Genomic DNA, 12,230 nt, shown 5'->3' on the forward strand with positions numbered 1-12,230 from the left:
ACAATAACTTGTACCATCATACTATCGGTCGGAAGAATGATACTCAAGGTACGTACGTAGTATGACCTAACTCCGTAACTATCTAGTATTAACAAGTAATGACAACGACGAAAGTTAAAATATATAGATAGATAGACGTACAGATAGAAACGGACGAATCTGGATCACCCCTCTAGCCGCCTCAGCCGCCGGCTTGGGTGACCCTTGATAAGCATCAAGAGTGAGGTGGTACAACGTCCAAGCTCAAGATCGCGGGGACCACTCCTAGCGCCGTTCCCGCATCGCGGGATCGCTGAAATCATCTCCAATGGAAGGAATACGTAATCAACNCATATTCATATGTCGATTATCATAATATGTCAACAATCATATATGCTCTAACATCTATGTATTATCCTAGTTGTCCATATCTAGGATTATTGCTTACACAATCTCATTTGTAATTGTCGGATTCTCTAATCAATTTAGAGTTATCGACCCATATTCTGCTTGTATGATTCTAACAGGCTCACATTATGTTCATAATCATGCATCATCGGGTATTATCCACAAGATATTGACATGCATATTCTAATGGTAGATAACAATGATTGATACAATACGATTTAAGCTTTCATATTATTACTCACAATCTACCACTATACATGTATGCGTCAAAATAATTATACTTTACTTTGGCATGGAAGTGACCTAATCACTTCGGTAAAACACAACCCATCTTTACTTAATACTGGAATGCGAGAAATCCACTTCCCGCACTTTCCCAAGAATCACGATCCACACTCGCGATAATTGAAGACAAAAACGTCTTTTGGGCGATATCTTTGCGTAGGCTCGACGGATTGCCGAACCGACTTCGCCAACGCGTTCGCTTTACCCTCAATTAGGTTTGTATGCGATCATTTCCAAGTTAGGGCCTCAATCCTGCAAAAGTGCATTATCGAGGTTAAAGCTCTATATAATATGTTACAATACAAACTCTATAAAAATATATAGAGTAATTTCATTTCGCTAACCCAAAACCTCAACTAAGTAACTTACATACAAGAGACTAAACTCTTGTCATTACCTCAATTCTATAGGTTTCTCACCTTTTTACAACTTGCACATAAGACTTGAGCTTAGCCATATATATCATCAACCTATAGCTTTTATAGGTTTATCTATAATCATACCCACTCTAAAAATTGACTCATCCATAATTTAACCTCTTTATACAGCGATTAATATCCCGCCTGTCCAGAAATTAAAGCTAATTTACCCCAGATTTGCCTCTTTAACATACAATTCACAAGTACATATTCATACATATATGTATGTGTATGCTGTCGGCATCAGTTTTCTAAGCTTTTTTCATGGTTTTAAGGGTTCCAATGCTTAAATCTGCAGCTTAAACTTCTTGGGAATGTAAATAGGTAACCTCTAAACCAGGAATTAACTTCACCATACTTCAGTTTTCACTTTCTAACAACAATTTACAAGTATAAATCCAATACATGTTGCCCCTGAAATTTCCCTTAGGCCATTCATGGTATTAGAGGTTCTAATACTTAAAACCTGTAATTTTAGAATCCTTGGAAGGTAACTACACAACTCTCAAACAAGAATGAACATCACTCTTGTTCAGAAATTTCACTAATTTTATCTCTGGCTCCATTCCTAATCCATAACTCACACTCAATGGGTTCATAGTGCAATTTTCAGGTTTCTACACCCTCAAACCAGCATACAGTTCAAAATCTACATCTTTCTAATGTAAATAAATGAACCATATTCATAACCCAATCAAGCTTACCTTAATTCGATGCTCCAACAGCCAAAAAAAACTGCTCTAAAGTCCTTTCTTCAGCTCAAACACCAAGCAAACTGCACTTCATTTCTTCTTAGCTCAATTCAAGAGAAATCTGCACTTTCTTCTTCGCAGCTCCTACTTCGAAGCTCCCTCAAATCCCTTCTGCAATTCGGAACAGCAAGGAACTCCCTCAAGTCTCTCTCGGATTCACTCTCCGCCAGGTTTCTCCCAACTGTCGCAGCTCTCCACAGCTAAACCATCAAGAAACCTAACCTCTCCTTCAATCGGTTTATCGAGAGAAGGGAAGGAAATGAAAAGAAATGAGAAAGAGGGGAGAGAGAAGCTCTGATACGTATGTTGACAGGTTGAGGGATGCTGGGTTAAGTGATAAGATCACCAAAATGCATTTAAACCCCTCAAATTGCTGAAACTGCATTGCAATCCAGCAGTTCGCAAATCAGTCCCTGCAGGTTCGTAATTTAGTCTTTGCAGGTTCGCACTTTAGTCCCTGCACTACACCTCAGCCTGCAGCAGCAAATTGAGGCCTTTTTGCGCATTTAGTTCGCTCCGAATTCACCCAAACACTTTCAAAACATACCAAGGGACCTTCACAAGCTTCCAATTTAATTCGGAAGCAACTCACTTTCATTTTGGCATCATGATACTCAGTTAAACCAAAATCAATCAATATGACCGTTACACCTGGCAGCACACTTGAAGTTCTCTTTTTGCACTACCACTTCGTACTGAACACTTCGAAACCCTTTGAAAACATACCATTGGCTTTTCCAAAGCCTCACAATCGATTCGGAGATACCACAAATTATCCTCACGCCTTACTTTGATTTACTTAATCAAAGTTAATGCTATAATCCGAAACTCCTTTTTTCTTTTCGTTTCGTGCCCAATTTGCGCCGAAACACTCATTATCTCCGAAATTCATTCTCACGCATCTAAAATCACTTGGGAAAGATACAAAACTAGCTCAAGCCTCACTTTGATCCCCTCGATCAAAGTTAGCATCGCAACTCAAGGTTTCCATATATTACACTCTCTCTCCCTCACACTCATCTCATTTCACTCTTTCACTCTCATTGCTCTCTCTTGCTCTCTCTCTCTCTAGAAAAGAAAGGAGAAGAAGAAGAACAAGAAGGAGAGGAAGGAAAAGAAGAGGAAGAACAAGAAGGATAAGAAGAAGGAGATCAAGAGGAAGGCTTTGAGCACCTCCATCTCCCTCTCCTCTTCTCTCTGGTGTGTAGCACAGGAGGTAGGCTCTTGAGCCCTAGCTTCTAAACTTTGGAGTTTTGGATTTTTATGCTTTGGAATGGGTCAAATGGACCCTAAATGAGCTTCTAAATAGATCAATCCCAAGAAATCTAGGGATTTATTGGTGGTTTGCTATAGGTGCAAATCTAGGGCTCCAAATGGGGCTTTTGTGAATATATTAGATTGATCTCATTTGAAGCCTTGGAAACCCTATTGTTAGGTCACAAAACATGGGGGCGAAGTCGGTTTTGGCATTCGGCGAACTGGCGTGAAGTTCTCGGCAAAATAGGGCCGGGCTAGCATTGATTTGGGCAAGGAAGGCTAAAGCCTTTTCGTAAAGTTCGCCGAGAAGAATATCCCAAGCCTCTACATCGATTAAAGGTAGGGAGTGCCATCCCAAAGCTTTCGGACTCCTTTCTATGTCTTAGAATTGCATTTAATCTCATCTCTTCATGTTGCATTGTAGGATTGCATAGTACCTCCCTTCCTTATACTTTCTAAATGATAACCTAGTGTACTTGAAATGCTCGGTAACCTAGATAGATGAGGATTGGGGGTCGGACGTGGATCCTATGATGCGAAAGATAGAGATGAACCCGATGGGGGTGTTGATGACATAGAAAGTGTTGTTAATGTTAAAGAACAAACGAGTGGCATCCAAACATTGAATGATGACGAGTGGTATTAATGTAGTGTATATGACACTAGAGGTTTGAGAACCTAGGGATAGGTGGATCCCTTAGAAAATGCCTTGTGAACAATGAATTTAGACAAGCTAAATAGCATTGCATGAATGCCGGGAACAAATGATCCCGCGAGAGATGTTGACTCTAGTTATAGAGCATCCTCACTTGGAGAGGATTTGANACTACACTGGTCCAAGGGCACTACACTGGCCCCCTCGCGTGCCAAACTCCGGAGTGCACTACCTGTGAGGAGCTACCTCCACAGGTGCAGACAGGCTAAGTGAGCTCGATCCAATCTCATGAACTGGGAACACCCTAACCAACCAGGGGTGATAGCAACATAGTATCTCAACTATACTAATGTTCTCATGTTCAATATCAACTAGGTGCCACTCGTTCTGGGTTCACTGTTAACTAGATGCCACTCGTTCCTTTGACAAGTTCTTGATACACTAGTTTCCAATACACTAGGTTCTTATTCATTGTATCGACAACCCGAACTATCACTAGCATGCAAAGGTATATACAATTACATTTACCACCCTATAATGCTCTATCACAATATATAATTGATCAACATTAGTACTCAGACATGAAGAGTAGCCCGACTGCTTCGGGATGGCACTCCCCCACCTCGTGGCGATGCCGTGACTCTTCGAATGCGATTCGCCGACTTTCCGACACCTCGTTGGCCTTCCAAGCGAGATCGACGCTCCGAGGGTCTCTTTAGGCGATAACTTCGCACCTACTCGACGGATCGACGAACTGTCTTTGCCGACGCACTCAGAGACCTAGAAATTAGGTTTGCGACCCATCAAATTAGATCAAAACCCTAGATTTGCCAAAATCCCAAATCGGAGCCCTAGGTCTCAACAATGGAGAAATCCGCGGTGCGAGCTTCGATTTCGAGCTCGAACCTTCTCTCTAGTTCCAATAGGTTCCATTCGAACCATTTCTAACCCACAAAACCCTAATCCAAGAAATCCACCATGGTAGGATTAGAAACTTACCTTCAAAAGCCTAGCCCAACACGGGGGGGAGAAGACAAGAAAGACAATCTTCACCTTTGTCTTCTTCTTCTCCTACTTCTTTCTTCTCTTTTCTCTTTTTTTCCTTCTTCTTCTTCTTTCTATGCTTTCTAGAGAGAGAGGGAGGGATGTGAGAGAGGGAGAGAGCAACTGAGAGGGAGAAAGGGTCCCTCAAGCCTTCATATAAGCCATTTTGCAGATAGCCCCCTCAACTTTTCATTCCTTGAAACAGCCCTCACTGGGCCATTTTCGCAATGAGGGACCGGTCCCAGGCCGGGGAGACCGGTCCCCGAAAGCTGCACCTTCGAGGAGAGGGGTTTTCGCGTTCGGGAACCGGTCCCTACTTGAGAGACCGGTCCCCGGGAGACCGGTCCTTGTCCGAGAGACCGGTCCCCGAGAGCAACACTTTCGGGACTTAGCCAAAATCCGGCTTCTCTCGCTGGGCCGACGTTCGGGAACCGGTCCCTGCCTGCCAGGGACCGGTCTCATCAGAGACCTCCGCAGCCCAGCCCGATGGGACCGGTCCCTCTCTGCCAGGGACCGGTCCCCGAGAGCATTTCTGCTCCAGTGCAGCTTTTGCACTGGCGCTCTCGCGGACCTTTCCTTAATGCACTTTATGCATTATAATCAACTTCGGACCTTTCGAAGCTTACCCACTTGACAATTAGTCGATTCCAGATGAAGTCTAATCCCCGGATTTCGAGAATTCACTTCCCTTACAGTTTTGGATTATTTTCCCTTCTGGCATGCTTCTATGTGATGAATGGAGTTTTTCCCCCATAGTATCCATGCTAAGGACTAGTTTGGGGAAGATGACATTGTGTAAGGGCCTAAATTTAGAGTTTTTAGATTTTGAGATCAAAGATTGGGTTTGATCTCTCTTTAACCTAATTGATAGGTCAACGAACGCGTTGGTGCACTCGGTTCGGCGATATGACGAGCGTACGCGAAGATATTGAGAAAAGAAGCTAAATTGGTACAGATTGTCGCAGCTCGCGGTGTAAGCATCTAAAAATCGTGAAATCAGGACCGCGGCATCCTTGCATATCCACAGGTGGAGGATGCTATCCAGAAACACCGAATTTCCTTCTATGTCTATGTTACTATTATTGAGCATGTTGATGTTAGTATTCATGCATATAGGGTAGTGTGATGAATATGATTGGTTGAGATTCAATTGTATGCTAGAGAACATATGAATTGATGTAGAACCATGTGAACTAAGAATGTGAAAAACCCTATGTGTACGTGAATGTATGAAAATGAGACTATGACAATAGTAAATAATGGTGACATTGACATTAGTGACGAGATTGACACCGAGAATAAGAACGGCTAAACAAAGTTTACCCTAGGATGGCATCAGGACCATTGTGGCTTGGATATAGTGGGAATATGAAATGGTAATGACCTATCCTTGGCATTGAGGCTTTGTGCATTGAGACAGGTTTGGCAATACTTCCTCAAATTGAGGATTGGATCGTACTCACACTGGCTATGGCTTGAGGGAGGTAGCTCCTCCTCAAGCGGTGTACTCCGGAGTGTAGACACCACGGGGAGAGGCCTCGTCATCGTTCCCTCGGGTGGTAGTGCTAGTAGCCTCCCCCGGTAGACGGGAATTGTGGTTTGTGAGTTTGGGGTGAACCAGGAATACCCCGGGATGATTTGGTAAAGGCCAAAGAGAATGAGAACAAGAACATGCATGCATAATTATCATGTATTGAATATCTATCTGCTGACAGCTTTCTTGCAGGCATTGTATTAGAAGTGTATTAGTTGGTTTGTTATCTTCCTTATTGAAATATATATGCCTGAATAGACCTAGGGGGCGAGTCGGCGCGGTCGGCGGCCGAACCCACTGGGAACTTCGTTTAGTTCTCACACCACCACTAACCCTGCAGATCCATGCGCGAGCGGGGCGGCGGAGAATCGAGGCAAGGGGCTAGCGCCATAGATAGCGGCCTCGGAGTTTATAGGCATACCCTATATTTACATTCAACTTTTGTATGTTGAACTAGTAATGTAAAAAGATGTAAATCATGTATTTTGGGTTAAAGGACAATGTGATATAAATGAATGGAAAAGAATGAATGTAAATGATGGTTTGCTTGTGTTTGATTCAAATGTAATCAAATGACATGTATGTGGATAAATGCTTAGTTAGTTTCGATGCTTTCACATATGAGTTGGTTGTTTGTTTGCCCTCGTGCAAACCTAGTATAATTGTTTGTATTATACTTGTTGATTAGAGCCTTGGGCGGACATGAGAGGTGCTGTCCGTTCGGGGTCTGTCGGTGTGCCCAAACCGACCAAATTGGCGGCCTCGGGGCGTGACAGATAGTTTGGTATTAGAGCGAGTGAAAGCAAAAGTCTAGGATGGACTTAGGGACCTTAGGATTGGAGACCTTAAGGACTTAGGAGACGTTTAACGTGGACTTGGATGTGCGGAAGCTAATTGATTGGGTTCTGATTAGTAATTCTCTAAAAAGAGTTAGAGATGGATTCAAGTATTCATTTGTTTTCTTCTTGAAGTGTTATGTGGGCGGCTGACTACATGACTCCGAGAGTTGAAAATGAGGACGCTTGTTTGCTTTCGCTTTATTGGGTAGTTATTTGGAACGTGTAAGAGTTGTGCGTGTCGAGTAATAACGTGTGTGTTTCATTCAGGAGCTAATGTCCCCGAGACGTTACACACGTCGATCCGCTCCAGCATTGCCTGATGAAGTGCCCGAGCAAGTTGGATCTGATGAAGTCCGAGAGTTGCGGGCCCAAGTAGCGGCTTTGGCCGGGGCTATGTGACAGCAAGGGGAGCAGATAGGACGGCTCCATGAGTTGGTGGCCCGACAGGCGGCGGCGGCTGCACCTGTACCTCAGGACCCGCCTGCACCTGTGGTACCTTCTCCTGCGATCGCGGCGGCACCGATGACGGCTATTCCTACGACGGCTTCAGGTTCTTCGGCTCCTATCCCGGAGGTACTTGAGGCCGAGCAGGAGCGGTCGTTGGCGATGTTGACCGCCTTTAAGCGGTTCAACCCTCTGACGTTCCAGGGTGATGTGAAGGACCCTTGGTTAATAGAGGCGTGGCTTTCAGCGATGGAGGCATTGTTCTAGGATATCTACACCCTCGAGAAGGATAAAGTACGCCTGGCGGCTCACTGTTTAGAGGGGTCGGCTCGGGCGTGGTGGACACGAGTAAAGAACGGATGATCTTTGGATCCTGCTTCCATGACTTGGGAGGCATTTCGGGAGTTGTTGCTTATGGAGTACTTCCCAGAAAGCGACAAGCGGAAGATCAAGGAGGACTTTCGCAAGTTAAGTTAAGGAAACCGAATGGTGCGGGAGTACGAAAGGGAGTTCTCGCACATGGTTGATTGCATTCCGGACTTGGTTCATGGAGACCGGGCCGAGCAGAGGTCTTCGAGCGTGGATTGTGGCCAGAAATATTCAAGATTATTCATGCGCTCCGGCTGAAGACCTATGAGGACGTGTTGGATCGCGCGCTATGGGTAGAGTGCGGCAACGCCATTGCGCGCGAGAAACACTAGGCGTATGAAAGGGACAAGGACAAGAAGTCCAAGAAGCGACCGGCTAGTGGTTCCGCGGAGCAGTCGAGTTCTAAGCGACCCCCTCAGTACCCAAGATCGCAGTGGCGGGGAGGCAGAGGCCAGTTAAGGAGTCAGACGACTTCCGTCCCGTGTGTGATCTGCGGCGGAAATCACAAGCCTAGTGATTGTTCTCAGCGTGACGGGAGGTGGTTCCGATGCGGCCAAGCGGGACACATGAGTTGGGATTGCTCGGGCGGCGCGTCACCTGCCCCGTCAGCTGCTTTGGTTCAGTATGCTCCACGATAGCTTGCAGGACTTCCACTTGCTATGTCGGCTGGGCGCGCGTCAGCACCGCGTCAGCCGGAGGGATCATGTGCACCGAGTGGACGGATTTTCGCCACTCAGGTGGAGGAGCAGCTTGCCGTACCCGACGACGTCGTGGCAGGTATTATTTTGATTAATGGCATTAGAGCAAGAGCATTGTTTGACATGGGTGCATCACATTCATTCATTGGTGCATCGTTTGCTAAGACGCATGGCATGGAAATAGTGCATAACCATGACTATTGGTGGGTTAACGCACTAGAACATTCGTTTAGAGTTCATGAGGAGTGCCTAGCTTGTCCGGTTCAGATCAGTGATTGGATCATGCCGGCGGACTTGCTAGTATTGAAATAGATGTGGGGATTCGATGTGATCCTCGGAGTGGATTGGCTCTCCAAGTACTATGCCAGCATTGACTGTGACAGTAAGGTGATCACTTTTCGTGAGCCTGGTCAAAAGGAATTGGTGTATCAAGCGTGCAAGAGCTCGCGCTTCGCAGCGACCATGTCGGCGGCGAGGGCGAGAAAGATGATCAAAGGCGGATGTGTGGCCTATTTGGCGACCATGATAGAGGCTCAAAAGGAGCATCCGGAACTTGGAAATATTCGAGTTTCGTGTGAATTTCGGATGTGTTTCTGGTGGAGTTACTATGATTGCCACTGGATCGGGAGATCGAGTTCGTCATTAACTTGTTACAGTCAAGTCAATGACAGGGGACAGGGGAGGTGCTGTCCATTCGGTGTCTGTCGGCGTGCCCGAACCGACCAAATTGGCGGCCTCGGGGCATGACATGCGATAATGCCATTCTATATGCAATTTATGCAACAATGCAACAACATAAGTAGATCTACCGATTCTACCTCTATCTCGCTACCTAGCTTATATCCAACTAGATTCTGAGGTTTCTACTACCTTAGATCTATGTCATTTACCACTAGCCCCTAAGGTTCATCTACCTTATCCAAGCTAGCCACCCGACTCGGCCTCGAGTCAATCAACTGCGGAATACCACGCTCTCTCCGACTCGAGGTGAAGGACCTCTCACTTGCACCCCAGCCTTCAATCCACACACCTCATCGCCTAATAGGTCGTCCAGAGCTGCGTACACCCGTGGTCAGGGATCTTCCCGGTAGGAGGGGAACATGCCAACACTCACCCTCAGCTTAAGACCCCCGATAGGGAGAGGAACATGCCACACTCAACCCTAGCGGTCCAAGATTCTTTCGGTAGGAGGGGAACATGCCACACTCAACCCGCGGCCAAGAATCTTCCACAAGCCTGTCCTCGAAGTTTTTCCGGTGGGAGGGGAATATGCCACACAGCCCCCGCGGCCAAGACTGTCGAGTTCACAAGTCCTGGGATTCCGGAATCCACTTTTCATGGCTCAAGGGTTGGTCTCACCTTATCATGTTGACCTATCTAGGTCAAATGTCCTTTCCATCATAGATCCAATTGACTTTAGGTTCAATGCCTCTATCACATAACCTAGGTTTACTCAATTCTAGGTTCAATTCTCAATCTATGTTCTTTAACACTAGCTTTAATGCCACTCACCTAGGTCTATTTAACTCTAGGTTCAATGCCACTCGATCTACTTGACAACTTAATTGTCTATGTCGAGTACTATAGCTACATGTTCTTGTTTTCTAATGTCGAGTTCTCTAAAACCACCTAGAGTTATTGATTCAAGTCCACATGTTCACAATGCTAACATGTATCTTACCTAACATAATTTGCAATATGTCAATATGCATGTTTATCCAACAAGTTCACATAATACTAAAGTGCATCTACCATCTAACACATGCTATATCATGTCGTTATGCACCTTCCTTGCCAACTAGCATATATTTCATCATATATTAACATGCATATTCTATTTATATACTTTAACACATTTATGATGCTATCATGCACATACTCTAATCATGCTAACATGCATATATTTCATCCAAGGTAGTTATTGCATAGCATCTCATGCATTTCCCATGGTATTGTCACGCCCCGGGACCCGGCGGAAGCCCGCCCGGCACATGCCCAGACCCGCCATACGTCTAAAACATATAAGGCGTCTAAAATAAAACGATAAATAAAGCAAGATAAAGAGAACATCTAGCAGTATCAGAGCAAGTATATCTAGATGCTACAATAACCGAAATGAATATAGAGCTAAATCCACTAGGTAGAAACAGGAAGTAGTACAATAAACATCCAAAGTACAAATGCTAAACCAGATACATAGGTGGTCTCTCTATACAAGGTACTAACATAACTCTCTCTCTCTACTACAACAAAAGGAGAGTGAACTACCAAAATGCAAAAGAAACGCTCCTTGCTAGGTAGCTAAGTGATCCCCTTGCCGCGGTCCCGTGCCTCCACCAGTGTAGAGGGCTCTGAAATAAAACCATAGAAACGAGGGCGTGAAAACTATTAAAAATAGTTTCCAGTGGGCAATTACTGACTTCAGTGAAATGCGCCACTAGGCCCAAAACTGAACAAAAGAGAGTAAATACGAGTATAAACAAAAGCTAAATAAAAAACAAGTATGTAACCATGAGTACTACTCTACCATGATATCTCTACTTAGCAAGAATTGCATAAGTAATAAAACAACTACAACAAGTATGTTCATGAGTGTGACTAACATGTATAAGCATGTATATGCAATCAACAGAATGTCCATGATGTAGATAGTAAAATGTCATTGTTTACTATTCTAGTCAAAGTCCAACTGGCATGGTCTGTCACTAAGTTCCAATCATGTAAGACCCACCCGTAGGCTGTCTGGCCTGCGCCGTGCCTAATAGCCACGTGGTAGTCAACATCCCCACCTAGGAATGAGCCTCCCCCACGGCATCCCATTTTGGCGCCCAATTCCGCACGAGCGAGCATATGTCGCGATGGCTATCTCTGGAGTGCCAGCTTGTAGGGAGCGACCCTCACAAGCATGTGCGAATGAGCACAATGGCAAGCAAACGAAAGATTTGTCTCAAGTACCAAGTCCTCATGTCTAAAAATATGGAATATATCAAGTATCTCGATGGCCTACCACTACGTCGTCATGTCTAAAACACGGAATAATAGTGGATGTCTGAATGGCCTATCACTATGTCTCTAAGTTGCAGTTTCACAGTTTACTAAGTTAAGTGCCCCTTTATGGCACTTTGTCCACTAAGTAAGGCATGATGATTATGTTCAAGAGTACACATGTCACAGCCCGCGACAACCCGCCTATTTGGCCGAGGTCCCGGCGCCGCCGACATCACCGAATGGACAGGGTTTCCCCTGTACTACGGACAGAGTCTCCCCTGTACATTCAAGGCATCGCAATCAATACAATTCACGAAGGTTCCAACCAGGAACAGATATCAATCAAGATTGCAAGTGGAAGGTATCATACAACATAAACACATCCTAAGTTATTACATTCATTCACTTTCATAGTTTTTACATCACAGTTTCCATTCTTTTTCATCCAAATGCAATCTAAGTTATTACAACATTTACTTACTACAAGTTTGATACATTGTATTCTTTTCATTTCCTTTACCCCTAAGCTATATAGACGGGGTACTGCTAGCTCTGGTCT

The 12,230-nt window shown here is 44.8% G+C and overlaps 2 long non-coding RNA genes across 2 annotated transcripts; both read right to left on the minus strand.

Annotated features, from left to right (window-relative positions):
• LOC109708525 lies at nt 591–2,164 on the minus strand. The gene is made up of 2 exons (XR_002215770.1): nt 1,796–2,164; nt 591–924 (listed from the first exon to the last, which is right to left on the minus strand). It is a non-coding gene; the product is annotated as an uncharacterized LOC109708525 (long non-coding RNA).
• LOC109708556 lies at nt 10,800–12,230 on the minus strand. Its single transcript, XR_002215777.1, has 2 exons — nt 12,192–12,230; nt 10,800–11,034 (listed from the first exon to the last, which is right to left on the minus strand). It is a non-coding gene; the product is annotated as an uncharacterized LOC109708556 (long non-coding RNA).

Source organism: Ananas comosus, linkage group 4, assembly GCF_001540865.1.
Source record: "Ananas comosus cultivar F153 linkage group 4, ASM154086v1, whole genome shotgun sequence".
Taxonomy (NCBI): domain Eukaryota; kingdom Viridiplantae; phylum Streptophyta; class Magnoliopsida; order Poales; family Bromeliaceae; genus Ananas; species Ananas comosus.